This window comes from Salvia splendens, chromosome 1 (genome assembly GCF_004379255.2).
Source record: "Salvia splendens isolate huo1 chromosome 1, SspV2, whole genome shotgun sequence".
In the NCBI taxonomy this organism is placed as follows: Eukaryota; Viridiplantae; Streptophyta; class Magnoliopsida; order Lamiales; family Lamiaceae; genus Salvia; species Salvia splendens.
Genome location: NC_056032.1, coordinates 10421592 through 10433478, shown reverse-complemented (window position 1 = coordinate 10433478; position 11887 = coordinate 10421592). Strand labels below are relative to the sequence as shown.

At 41.4% G+C, this 11887-nt stretch overlaps 1 pseudogene; it reads right to left on the bottom strand.

The window, feature by feature from the left end:
- Positions 1-4468: 4468 nt before the first annotated feature.
- LOC121741854 lies at positions 4469-9408 on the bottom strand (annotated as a pseudogene).
- Positions 9409-11887: the final 2479 nt, after the last annotated feature.

Below are 11887 nucleotides of genomic sequence, written 5' to 3'. Positions count from 1 at the left end.
ATGCGGGATTTCACCCACCTCTCACTAAACCGCCTGACCGGAGGATGGAGGTGTTTGTCGAGATGGAGTCTCATCTTGCTGTCACCGACCGTCGCATGGACAGTGACAAACTCGTATTTTAACTGTTTTATTGGGCGTTAAACGTGATGATAATTGGTGTTTAAATGCATATTACTTGAGTTTATGTCCATATTTCACTATAAAGGTGCTTTGATGAGTTTATCCAGTGTTTGAAGCTAAAATAGGTAAAAAAGGGTCAAAATGAGCCAAGCATTGACTGAGGTCTGCTTCAAACGTTAATCTGCCTATCAATATGGGGTCCAAATCCTATTTTGAGAGTACCATTGTCTTCACCATCGAAAGAGCTTCGCGTGGGTACCTCACACGCCCCAATCGGAGTTCGGATGAGAGAGATACAGCCGATCTACGAAAGCTGCACGGACTGCCGGGAGCTACCCGGCCGGGTGAATTTTATGTGCAATAATTCCACCCGGCCGGGTGGACAATTTTGTTCATAAAGAGTCCAGAGACTTCTACCCGACCGGGTGAATTTTATGTGCAATAATTCCACCTGGCCGGGTCCGTCTGACTGACGTTTTTTAGCCCAGACGCGATTTTTCTGAAGGGAAAAATAAGAGAGAGAAGCTAGGGCAACGAAAGAAAGCATTCTCTACCAGCCGCAAAACACACGTTCCTTCTCTCTGAAGAACTCTTGGAAGAAGATTGAAGATTCAATCTTCGATTCATCCGCCAATTGTAATTCGTATCATGGTTTCTCTTGTTTTTCTTAGTTTTTGTCTGATTTCCGCCATGAACATGAGTAACTAAACCCTTTATGTGGAATTTTTGGTGAAGATGCATTGATTCATAGTTTTAATCCAATTAAGTTCGTTTTTATCTTGCTCTTGTAATTGTTTGAATTATTATTGTGCCTTTTCCTATCAATTGCTTGATCATCAATTGGGAGTGTTAGGATTTCTTAGAGTAATCGGGAGATGAATTAATTAATCTTGAAAGAAGAATAATTCACACCTTAATTCAATAAAACTCGGGAGAGTTGAGATTATGAGTGGGATCTTTAATCTAATCAAACCTTTGGGAGTTAGGTCTAAGATTTAGAAGGGGACTTCACTTATTAAACCTAATCTACAGATTTCTCACCTCGGGAGAGGGTTTAATCTACCTTTGTGATTGATTCAACAATTCTAGAGACTTTAAATGGTAAATTGGTTTTAATTGGGTTAGGCTATGAGTTGTGCATCGAATCCTTGAATTCTGCATATTTCTCCATCATCTTACACAACTTGCTTCTTTGCTTTCTTGTTTAAGTGTTCTATTTTAATCTTTACAATTACATGTTTTCATTAGTTGTTAGTTTCAAAACCAAAATTCCTAATTGTCTGGATAGTAGTTGAAGTTTGTTCGTGGTACTTAGGTTTACACTTTATTGTCTCTGTGGGATACGATATACTCTTGCTTGCTATTTGCTACGATAACCCCGTACACTTGAGGGTATTATTTGGGTAAAATAAAGTTGAGTCAGACAGCCTCCATCCGCCTGATTTTCCTGGGCCGGAACCACCGAATGCTCACTCGGATTGGCAGCAGCCCACCTCAGGACTGTTGTCGGGGTTCAACCTACCGCCACAGGGCCAACCGATTTACCCTCTGGTTGTTGCCCCGCCGCCACCACGAGCCCCGATGATTCCTCCTTGCAGCCCCGAAGACCAACGAGTTTCATCTTGTGAAGTAATCTCTCCACCGAGTCGACAACGCTCGTCGACGGCGCCGCTGCCTGCCGCTGAGGCCCCGCGTAACGCTGACGACACCCAACACCCATCGCGTCTACATCTCTCGTGTTCAATGAAAAAGGAATGGGGAAGGGGATCGCATGAAAGTGATGGTGAAGGGAGATTTTTTCTGAAGGGACATTGTAATGAGAAAGATGAGAAGTTGGTCGAGCAGAAAGAGAGTGTCTGTGAAGTTGAACAGAAGAAGACTGAGTTGTTTTCTTTAAACCTAGAGAACAGAGAAGATAAAAAGGACTTTGATGTAAAGTTCAAGGGGGTGAAGGAAACATACAAGGCCTTGAAATTGGAGAAGAGGAATCTAACCTCACTTAGACGAGCAAGGTTAGTGTATGAATTGACTAATGCTTCAAAACCCGGCTTGACTCGCATCCAACATGGTCCTTCCTTAGTAATTTTTGCTAAAAATGGTGAATGGAGGTGTTCAACTATTCGGTGTATGTTTGACCCAGGAGGATTCCTCGACGCTCATCGTTGCTTCATGGTTTCCACCTTGAGGACAAGGTGGATTTCAACCGAGGGGAGTTGATACGATTATATCTTCCGAAATATCTTTCATATATCTATTATTATATTATCATATCTTTTACATATCTTTATTATCTTGTTCACCAAGTTAGGTTATTCATAAAAGTATTATAAATAGGACCTATTGTTATTCTCATTAAGGAATCGATGAAATCATAATTATTGTCTTTTATCTTTATTTAGTTTTCCGTTTAGAATTTCCGATTGTCGACAGAGCAAGGTTTCTCTGCGACTTTCTTTATCTTTTTCACTTTATAAGGGTTTTTCCCTTATTAGAAAGCTACACTTTTCTGTTGTTAATGGTACTGAATATGACTCCATGCCCCTGAGTGTTGAACCACCACAAGGATTCAATGATCCAATTACTGCTACTCCAGGTATGGATGCAGAAGTAATTGTCCTTAGTGATTCTGATGAAGAAACTGAACCACTAATGATGTCGAAGGCTGTTTATAGTGGAGCAGATGTTAGTAGCATTCAGTTTCCAGCTCCACAGCATGGGATTCCTGATTCTAATTATGAAAATCCTGCTGTTAGCGATGGTGCAAATTCATGCTTTAATCCTTACAATACTAATGATGATGAGTTTGGGAGTGATAATTGGTCATTGCCACCTGATGATCAGGATTTTCAATTATTTGGGTCTGATGGTGACCTTTCTGTTGACATGGAAGACATCACACTCTTAATTGCCAGCCATCTATGAATGGCTATAAATTGGCTGCGGAGACTTCTATGGGATCTGCTGCACTGATCCCTGATTCTAATGCTCAACTTACTGATATGAATGGTTGTTTAGTAGATAAACATTTGGCGTGTAGTGGCAATAGCCCCTCGCTCCAAATACCTACAAGGCCTTCTGATGCTTCAGCTGCACAGACTGGTTTGAGAGACAATCCTGATGTATCAAATGGTATTCTTACTGATGACTGGAGATTTATCAGGCTTGGTGATGGTGGCAGAGGGGGTAGGGGTGAATGCACAGCTGCAAATGTCTTAGGTTCATCCGAAAGATAGTAACTTGGACACGTTAGCAGATCATGGTAACACTATTGCTATGTTATTTCTGAATCCCCTCCCCCCAAAATGGATAAAAAGACAAGTTGTTTTAGGTTTACTCTATTATTTAATTATCTGCAAATTTGAATTGATTTAAGAGATGAATTGTTTCAACCATGTGTAACTTTTCTATGGGAGAAAAAAGCAGAATGATTGCAGAACCACCTCCCCAGATTGCTCCTACTACTAAACTTGCATCTCAGTTTAGTGTAAACTTTAATGAGTTCTGTTAATTCTTCTGAAATTTTACTTGTTTCCATTTCTTGGTTGGCAGCGAGTTTTTCTCTTGGTATGAAAGGCAACAGGACTGGTAAGATGAGTAAGGAAAGATCTGATAATCCTTTTTTATTTCCTCGCCAACGGCGTTCTGTAAGACCAAGATTATACATGTCAGACTCCGAGTAGAGGCAATCTGGAGGGAATGCCTTATTTTCTATTAGAAGTTGATAGGATAGGACTGCTGTCAGAGATGCCTTGTGTTTTTTTTATGGAGAGGCAGTCTCATTCTTGCTACCTAGTTGACCATCTATACATGTAGTTGATAGAAGAAGCTGACCACATTACCTGCTGCACTGAAAAATGATTCACGGAGTACCTCTTATGCTGCCCCCCACAGAATTTGGTGAGCCATTGATTATGAAGCTCCTTAATTCCTGTTGTGCTCTGCTTTCTGATCTCCCAAAATATTTACCTTTTATTTAATCCCCCTTTCACTTTCTAGCTTGGTTGTTTGCAGGTATATTGCTGTTAAATTGCTCATATTGTAGTTCCAGTAAGATGGAAAAGTTAGGAGTGTCACCTAATTTTGCTCGATCTAGTTAGGGAAAAAACCCTGTAAATTAGACAGCATGATATAAATCCAGTGTTTCTTTTATTGAATGTATCCATTTTAAAAAATATACTGTCATTTTAAACGAGATCGCCCAAAAAAGGAAACCACAGTGAGTATTTATTTGTTGTCATTGTTGGTCATTTGTCGATCTTTGTGACTTTGTAGAGTTTTATCAAATATAGAGACAGATAACCAACACAAACCAACTTATTATGTGTCCATCCATGGAGACAGTGTGACACGAGAGAAACAAACAGCATTCAACATCATAATAACCAAATCCATCTGTTTCAACTACATCGTTTTCTTAAGTAAGAACACAAACACAAACACAACAACACTTTATTTAGTAATGTGCACGAACCTCCACCTCACATACTTATCACAGTAGGGGAAGAATCGGGCTGCCTACTGAAGACGACTTGGACACATCAGGCGCTGGTGGCGCTTCTTCGAGGCAACTCTTGGTGTCGTCGCTGTTCATTCCAACGGTCAGCTTCTCCACTTCCTCTTGTGCGTATATGTGGATCTTCGTGACCACCTCAACAACCTCGCTGCATTCATCACACATCAGAACAAGAATTTGGCCAAAGTTGGGTGATTTTACATGCTATTATCCCAAAAAAACCCAAGCACTGGACTTACTGCCAAGGGTCGTCGCCAATTACCATCATGTCGTTCTCACTATCAGTGTACAATATGCGCCATCCATAGATAGAATCGCGCAAGAGGCCTTCCATGTTGAAAAGCCTCTCAAGTTCAGTCAGCAAATCTTCATAGCTATTCAATCTTGAAATATCAATGGCTCTCCCAACCAAGCTACCTTCTTTGTGAACCAACGAGCAGGAATGCTGATCACCCTTTCGAGTCTCATCTCATGAAAAATGAGTATTAATTATCCATCGCTGCTCAACTTGCTTGGAACGTACCCTTGTACAGCTCCTCTTGTTAGGACCCTGTAGATTGATGGCAGCAGGATCTTCTGTCAAAGAGAAACCGAATATCTTGCAGCTCGGAACTTCTTCCTTCAAGTTGCTTTCATTGTTCATATGTTTAAGGACAGACGTTCTCTCCAGCACCCTTGGTTCATTTGTCAGATGTGGCATCCGACCTACATCGGCTTTAGTCCCACTCAAAATCGAAGTAGGGCTCAAAACATGCTTTTCTGTCTGAAAATTAGAGAAGTTGGATAGTATGAGCCCACCTGTATGGATGTTCTTGTGATGAATCGGAATGCTTCTAGAACCTTCTGAAGCCAGAGGATAGAAGCTCGGCGTCAGCCTCTGATTGTGAATGTTGTAACCGTGTTGAGGTTTTGACCAAACACCGATATCCGAACTACTTCTTCCCGCGAGAGATTTGAATGAGCAAATTTCTTGACCTTGCAAGACCTTAGGAAACCAATTGGATTCCAGAAAGCCTGTGAAGTTGGCGGGAGCGTGATTTCTCACAAACTCGCCATAGTTAATCTTATCCATCCTGTTCGCCACAGGATTAGGTGTGGAAGGTTGCATACCAAAATCGAGCTGGCAGTTCACTCGATCACCTCTATAGAAAGGTGATACAAGACCTACATTTTCTTGACCTTGCAAGACCTTGGAGGATCTTACTGACTCCTCAAAGTCCAAAACAGCACCCCCACCTGCATAAAAAATGAGATTTCAAGGTCAGCCCAGAGTAAAGAATGCATAGTAGAACAATTAAGTCGAATAGAAAGAAATGCACCAGCAATAGAGCTTCCATGCAGGGTAACATGCAGATTTGACCTCAGTTTCTTTGTCCTAGGTGAGGGCTGGATACTCAGGGGTGCATAGTTACCTGAGAAATCTATGTCCCATGGAGAAACTCGTTCTTGGTGGTTACTCATGATGTCCTCATCCCAACGAACCTATAGCATTTTCCGGTAACAATGATGTAGTGAAGTTGCAAGAAACGATTGGATAAATCCAATCTCAGCAACAACAGAAAAAATTAAACCACTTAACTTTGCTACTAACAACTGATGCATTTATGCTTCAATCCCGGGGGTAAAACCTACTTACGCAGTAGCGGTTTTATTAAATAAACTTAAGGCATAAAAATGAGTAGATGCCAATCTCAATTCCACCTCTTGGCCTAAATCTAGCAAAAAAGTTCCATATTATCGAATCAGATAGGTAAGATAAGTTGTAACTAAAAGATCCTTAACATCTAATCCCATATGAGCTATAAGTTGGGAAGATGTGCCGTTTCGGTCATTTATGATGGTACACAATGAATGAGTAATGACACTGATTAAATAGAGGCCCTAGAATGGCAGCAAAAATGCAAAATCACAGAAGTGTTGCCTGGTTATGAAGTTGTACTCTACCATCAGGCATCTCCATTTTGAGTTCTGCCATCTATAGGGATCCATATCACCGACTCCAGTCACCACCCCACTGAACCTGCAAAATACAATCAGCATGCATCGCAGACGCTAAAACATCCTGGTAAGATTATGAGATTTCATGTGGGACCTTCTTTCAGGAGAATCATCAAAGTGGAATTTCATTCTGAATCTTGTCCCAACAGGTAACTTACTGGTGGTACACATAACATATTCTTCAACAGGGACAATAAAATCAGCATGGCGTGCCCTGCAAAAAAATAGTTCTAAGCAGACATGCCACATAATCAGAGAGGCTAATAGTACAACACCATATAATCTAACATGTCACGAGATTTCTTTCTCATTTAGTAAGAGTTCATATTATTTTCCTGCATTTGTATATTCCCCATCAAATTCTAGCCACATACATACTTCATTGCCTAAATCATAGTATTTTTTGTTGCTCCAATTATTGAGGGCAAGGCAACGGTGAGATTCAGAAATTTGAGAAACAGCCATGCTTGAATTAATCACATTTGTGAACACATCATCTTTCTTTTATGATAAAAAGTTCTAGAGTTCTAGTCACTGCTATTATTTTGGGGACTCTATATTTGGCCAGTTGTATCAATAAAGTACGGTTGCTAGAATGCTTGGATAATTACAACGGTACTCTACTAGAGATACTGAAGGTTATGCTAATTGTTAACAGATTCTATGGGACAACAGTACCTTGGGCTGTAGAAAACATGAAACAAAGTGCGCGAGCAACAGTACCTTGGGCTGTAGAAAACGTGAAATGAAGTGTTGCTTGATATAGCATTGGCAACTGGAGAGAGGACATTGGGATAAGAACCCTGATTCTTAATGATCGAATCAGGCAAGCCATTCCTAGGTCGAGCAGCTCGTCTAATCCCCAACCGTAGTTCCCCAGCTTCTCCTCTGCAGTATACAGGTAATACACCTTATAAGGCAAGGAACACTTTCAACAAGAATGCTGCAGAGCAAAGCTGAGTTCCAATATCAGTCCATTTTTTCTCACAAAAAATAATTATTCTGCATTTTACTTATTTCCATTATTTTCCCTCAAATCAAATTATATTTATATATATCCAATGTGTTCCCAAGCATCAGGCTGAAACATTATTGCTCAAATGCAAAACTCGATGAAATGTACCTCAGAAAGAGAACAGCATCCCCTGAAACAAGATTTTTCTGACTGACAAATATGCTCCAACCAGTAGTGAGCAAATGTCGCCTAGGCTGGCCTGCAATGCCATAATTAAACACTCAGAATATCCAACAAGAGAATGAGTGATACACGAACCTTATACCTCTATAAATGTGTCTGAACTTCCACTCCACTCCATGCAGGTCTTTGGCTATGAGTTCCTGGGAGGGCCTTTGCTCTTTATAATCCTACAACGGAGTGTAATTCCTCAGCAAGACGAACTTTACTGAAGTTAATAGAGAATTCAAGTGCTGTTCATCATAAGAGGCCAAACCAGAGGGGGGAAGCAATCTTCGGCAGCCCTACGAGGAACGGAAAATCCACCATGGGTACTGGTATCCGAAGCAGTCAGGGTCTTGCAGAACATGTGGGAAGTCAACTTTGCAGGCATAACACCATTCTCGTCTGCACTTTCATTCTCTTTGCCATCCAATTTCACCCCTCCCATCTGCATCAGCACAACAACTTTACAAAGACTAAAATTGAACACACAAGTTTTCTCTAGCACCAACCCAAGGCCTTCTTCCCTATCACTTATTATATAGAAAATGAAACGTAAACTACAAGAACCAATATTAACTATCATAAAGACCCAAGTCTTTCACTAACCAAGAATTTAAAGAAGTATAGAACTCAAGAAGCAATCTACATACCACCAATGAATTTCGCGATTTTTTCACTAATTAAGAATTTCAAAAATCAAACATCCATCTCAAAAACCAATGCATCTACCTATAATTACCAACAGTACCTCTGGAAGAGGAAGCAGATTCAGTTGAGTGTAAACCTCATCATTCTCCTTGTTTGCCTGTTACAGAAACATTAACCAAAACACAGAAATAGAAAATAAACCAAACCACAACAAGACTATACGTTGAAATCACACCCTAAAATAAAACCAACAAGGCATTGGACACAAACCAAAAGCTCGACAAAGCACTCACAAGTAGCCGAACATCGATAACTCGGCAAAAGATCTGTGGAAGAAGATCAAAAGTAGGCATATCCATGGGTGGAAAGGGTGAGGCAGATGCAGCCTGCTCCATGTGGCCTTGAGGGAAATACACCACCACATTTCCTTTCTTAGGCAAGCTGGTGAGAGGTCCAGCACAAGCATGCCAGAGATCCACATATATCGATGGTGGAGCAGATTCTGAACAAGGGGAAGAAGAAGATGAGTGAGAGGCACCATTCGGTGATGAAACTGAAGTTTGCAAACGCCCGTAATCACAACTACCACCTTCGCATTCTCCTCCATTCACACATGCAATATTCTGCTCCACCTCACTCACTGCATGATTCAGATCATATTCCATGAATTCCCAGATAAAAAAAACTTTCCAAAGGGGTAAAGTACATTGATCAAGAAATAGGCTGGAATCAGTAATTAAAAATGTTTCCAAAGGCTCTATGGAAAATTGCCAGGTGAATTATCCTGAAGAGAGCCAATTTTGAGCAAGAAATCCATAAAGGTGACGCCTTTAGAGCGAGAAGGACAAAGAAGTTTCACAAAATACTGAAATATAACAAAGAGAAAAGGAAGTCGTATTTTTTTGGGTGTGGATAGGATAGCAAGAGAGTTTGTAATGTAAGAAGTAGTAGTAGGCTAATCTAAAAGACGAAAAGGAAACTGAGAGGGGTATCAAATAATAACAAGAAATTCGAAATATGATTCCTCCCCTCGTCTATTATTTGTCCCTTAACCATCTCTTAAACTATTATTCATTCAATTTTATTTTTTATTTTTATTTTCAACAAATCCAATTAATAAAAAACACACTTCATTAAATAAAATAAAAATACAACTTAAAATCCTAAAAAAATACATAATTAAATTCGTGGCAAAATAAATAAATAAAAAGACATAATTTAAAATATTAGAAATTAAAATGTAAATTATTGACCATAAAAATTCCACGGACGGAAGAAAATCTTAGTCAAACCAAATTTATAATAGATGCGTATGAGAAAAAGCAAACGTCATCGATCGCTGTTTGATGAAGTCCACGTCAGGTCATTCAACTCAACTCTGTATATTTTGATGCTCTAAATTCATTTTCATTTTTTATTTTTATTTCCAACAAATTCAATTAATAAAAACACATATCATTAAATAAAATAAAATTACAACATTACATTCTTAAAACAATAAAACAAAACATAATTAAAAATCCTAAAAAATGAAAAATACATAATTTAATTTCTACCGGCAATGATGTGCGTCTACCGGTTGCCAAAGTTTGCCCAAATGTGCTCAATTAGATCATCTTGGAGTTGGGCGTGGGCGGTAGAGTCACGTGTCCTTGCCGAATAGACAACCGTTCTTGTATAGAAGGATGCACTCCACTTCGAGGCGGACTACTTGCGGTTGAGCTTCCGGGGGCTTCAGGGTCGAACCAATTTCCCGCCTCGGGTCCTTTGTCTTGGACAATCATGTTGTGCAAGATTATGCACGTATACATGATGTCGACCATGCTCTCCATGAACCACGTACGAGCCGGGGCTTTGATAATGTTGAAGCGCGCTTGGAGAACCCCGAACGCCCGCTCCACATCCTTCCGAGCAGCCTCCTGCTTTTGCGCAAAAAGAGCCCGCTCCACAGGCCTGGTGCACGTCTTCATGAAGGTTGGCCACTTCGGGTAGATGTCGTCGGCAAGATAGTACCCCATTTTATAGCGCCGGTTGTTAGCGGTGAAGTTGATGGCTGACGCTTTACCATCCAAAACTTCGGCGAAGAGGTCGGATTGGTGGAGCAAGTTTATGTCGTTGTTCGAGCCGGGGACCCCGAAGTACGCATGCCAGATCCATAGCCGGTAGTCGGCAACGACCTCGAGTATAACGATGGGGTGGGTGTCTTTGTGGCCGCTCGTGTACGACCCCCTCCACGCCACCGGGCAATTCTTCCATTGCCAGTGCATGCAATCGACGCTGCCAAGCATCCCGGGGAATCCGTGCACTTCTTCGTGAAGGCGGAGCAGAAACTGGCAATCTATCGTGCTTGGCTTTCGGAGAAATTCGTCGGTGAAGGCTGCCCGGACGCCTTTACAGAATTGGATCAAGCACATTCTCCCAATGCTTTCTCCAATGTGGAGGTATTCGTCGAACACATCCGCCGTTTGTCCAGTCGCAAGCTGACGGATTGCTGCAGTACATTTTTGCAGCGTCGTGTGCCTGGGACGGCCGACGGCGTCAAACCTTTCTTGGAAGAACTCTTCCCGGGCCGCCAATGTATTTGCGATGTGGAGAAATAGCAGACGCCGCATGCGGAAACGTCGACGGAAGTAGGTATCTCCCCATACCGGGTTATCGCAGAAGTAGTCGCGTACTAACCTTGCGGCGGCTTCCTCCCGGTTATGATGGATGTAAGTCCGGGAGCGTCTTTGGGGCGGCGCGGCTTCCTCCGCCTCCCGTCGTCGATCTTCTTCAAGTGATTCTTCCATTATTCGACGCATTTGCTCAAATGGATCCATTAGATCGATTAACTTTGAGAGAATAATAAAAGAGATGATTTGAGATGAAAATTGGAGTGGAAAGAGAGATGATTTGGGAGGATTACATGTGTGTTTTTGTGTGAAACAAGGATGAAATAGGAGTTTTATAGAGTAACAAAAATGGGAAAACGGTCGAAAACGGTAATATTACCGTTTTCGAATTTTAATTTTTTTTATTAAATTTAATTTTTTTAAAAAAATGATTTATTGCGTCAGCGTGACGAAACTCACTCACGGGCCGGCAAGTAGGCGTCACGCATCGCCCTGGAGTGCGCCACGTCGCGCAAGTGCGTGGCGAGACAGCTCGTGCGCTGTCTCGGTGGGATGGTGACGGGACGGGACGCTGCAACGCGTCCCACGCCCGTCTCGTCACGGAGGGACGGGACTCGAGCCACCCGCGTAACGCGTTGCGGGTGGCCTAACAGCCCAAGCAGAGCTCGATCCCTAGTTTGTTGGTTGATTTTCATAGTAAAAAAATTCTACACTAATTACTACGTTTATCAAAATTTTCTTTATCACTTGAGGCCCCATTAAAGGAGATCTCCATTGAATGCAGACAAAACTGTCTTTAATCTTCCTAATAAAGAA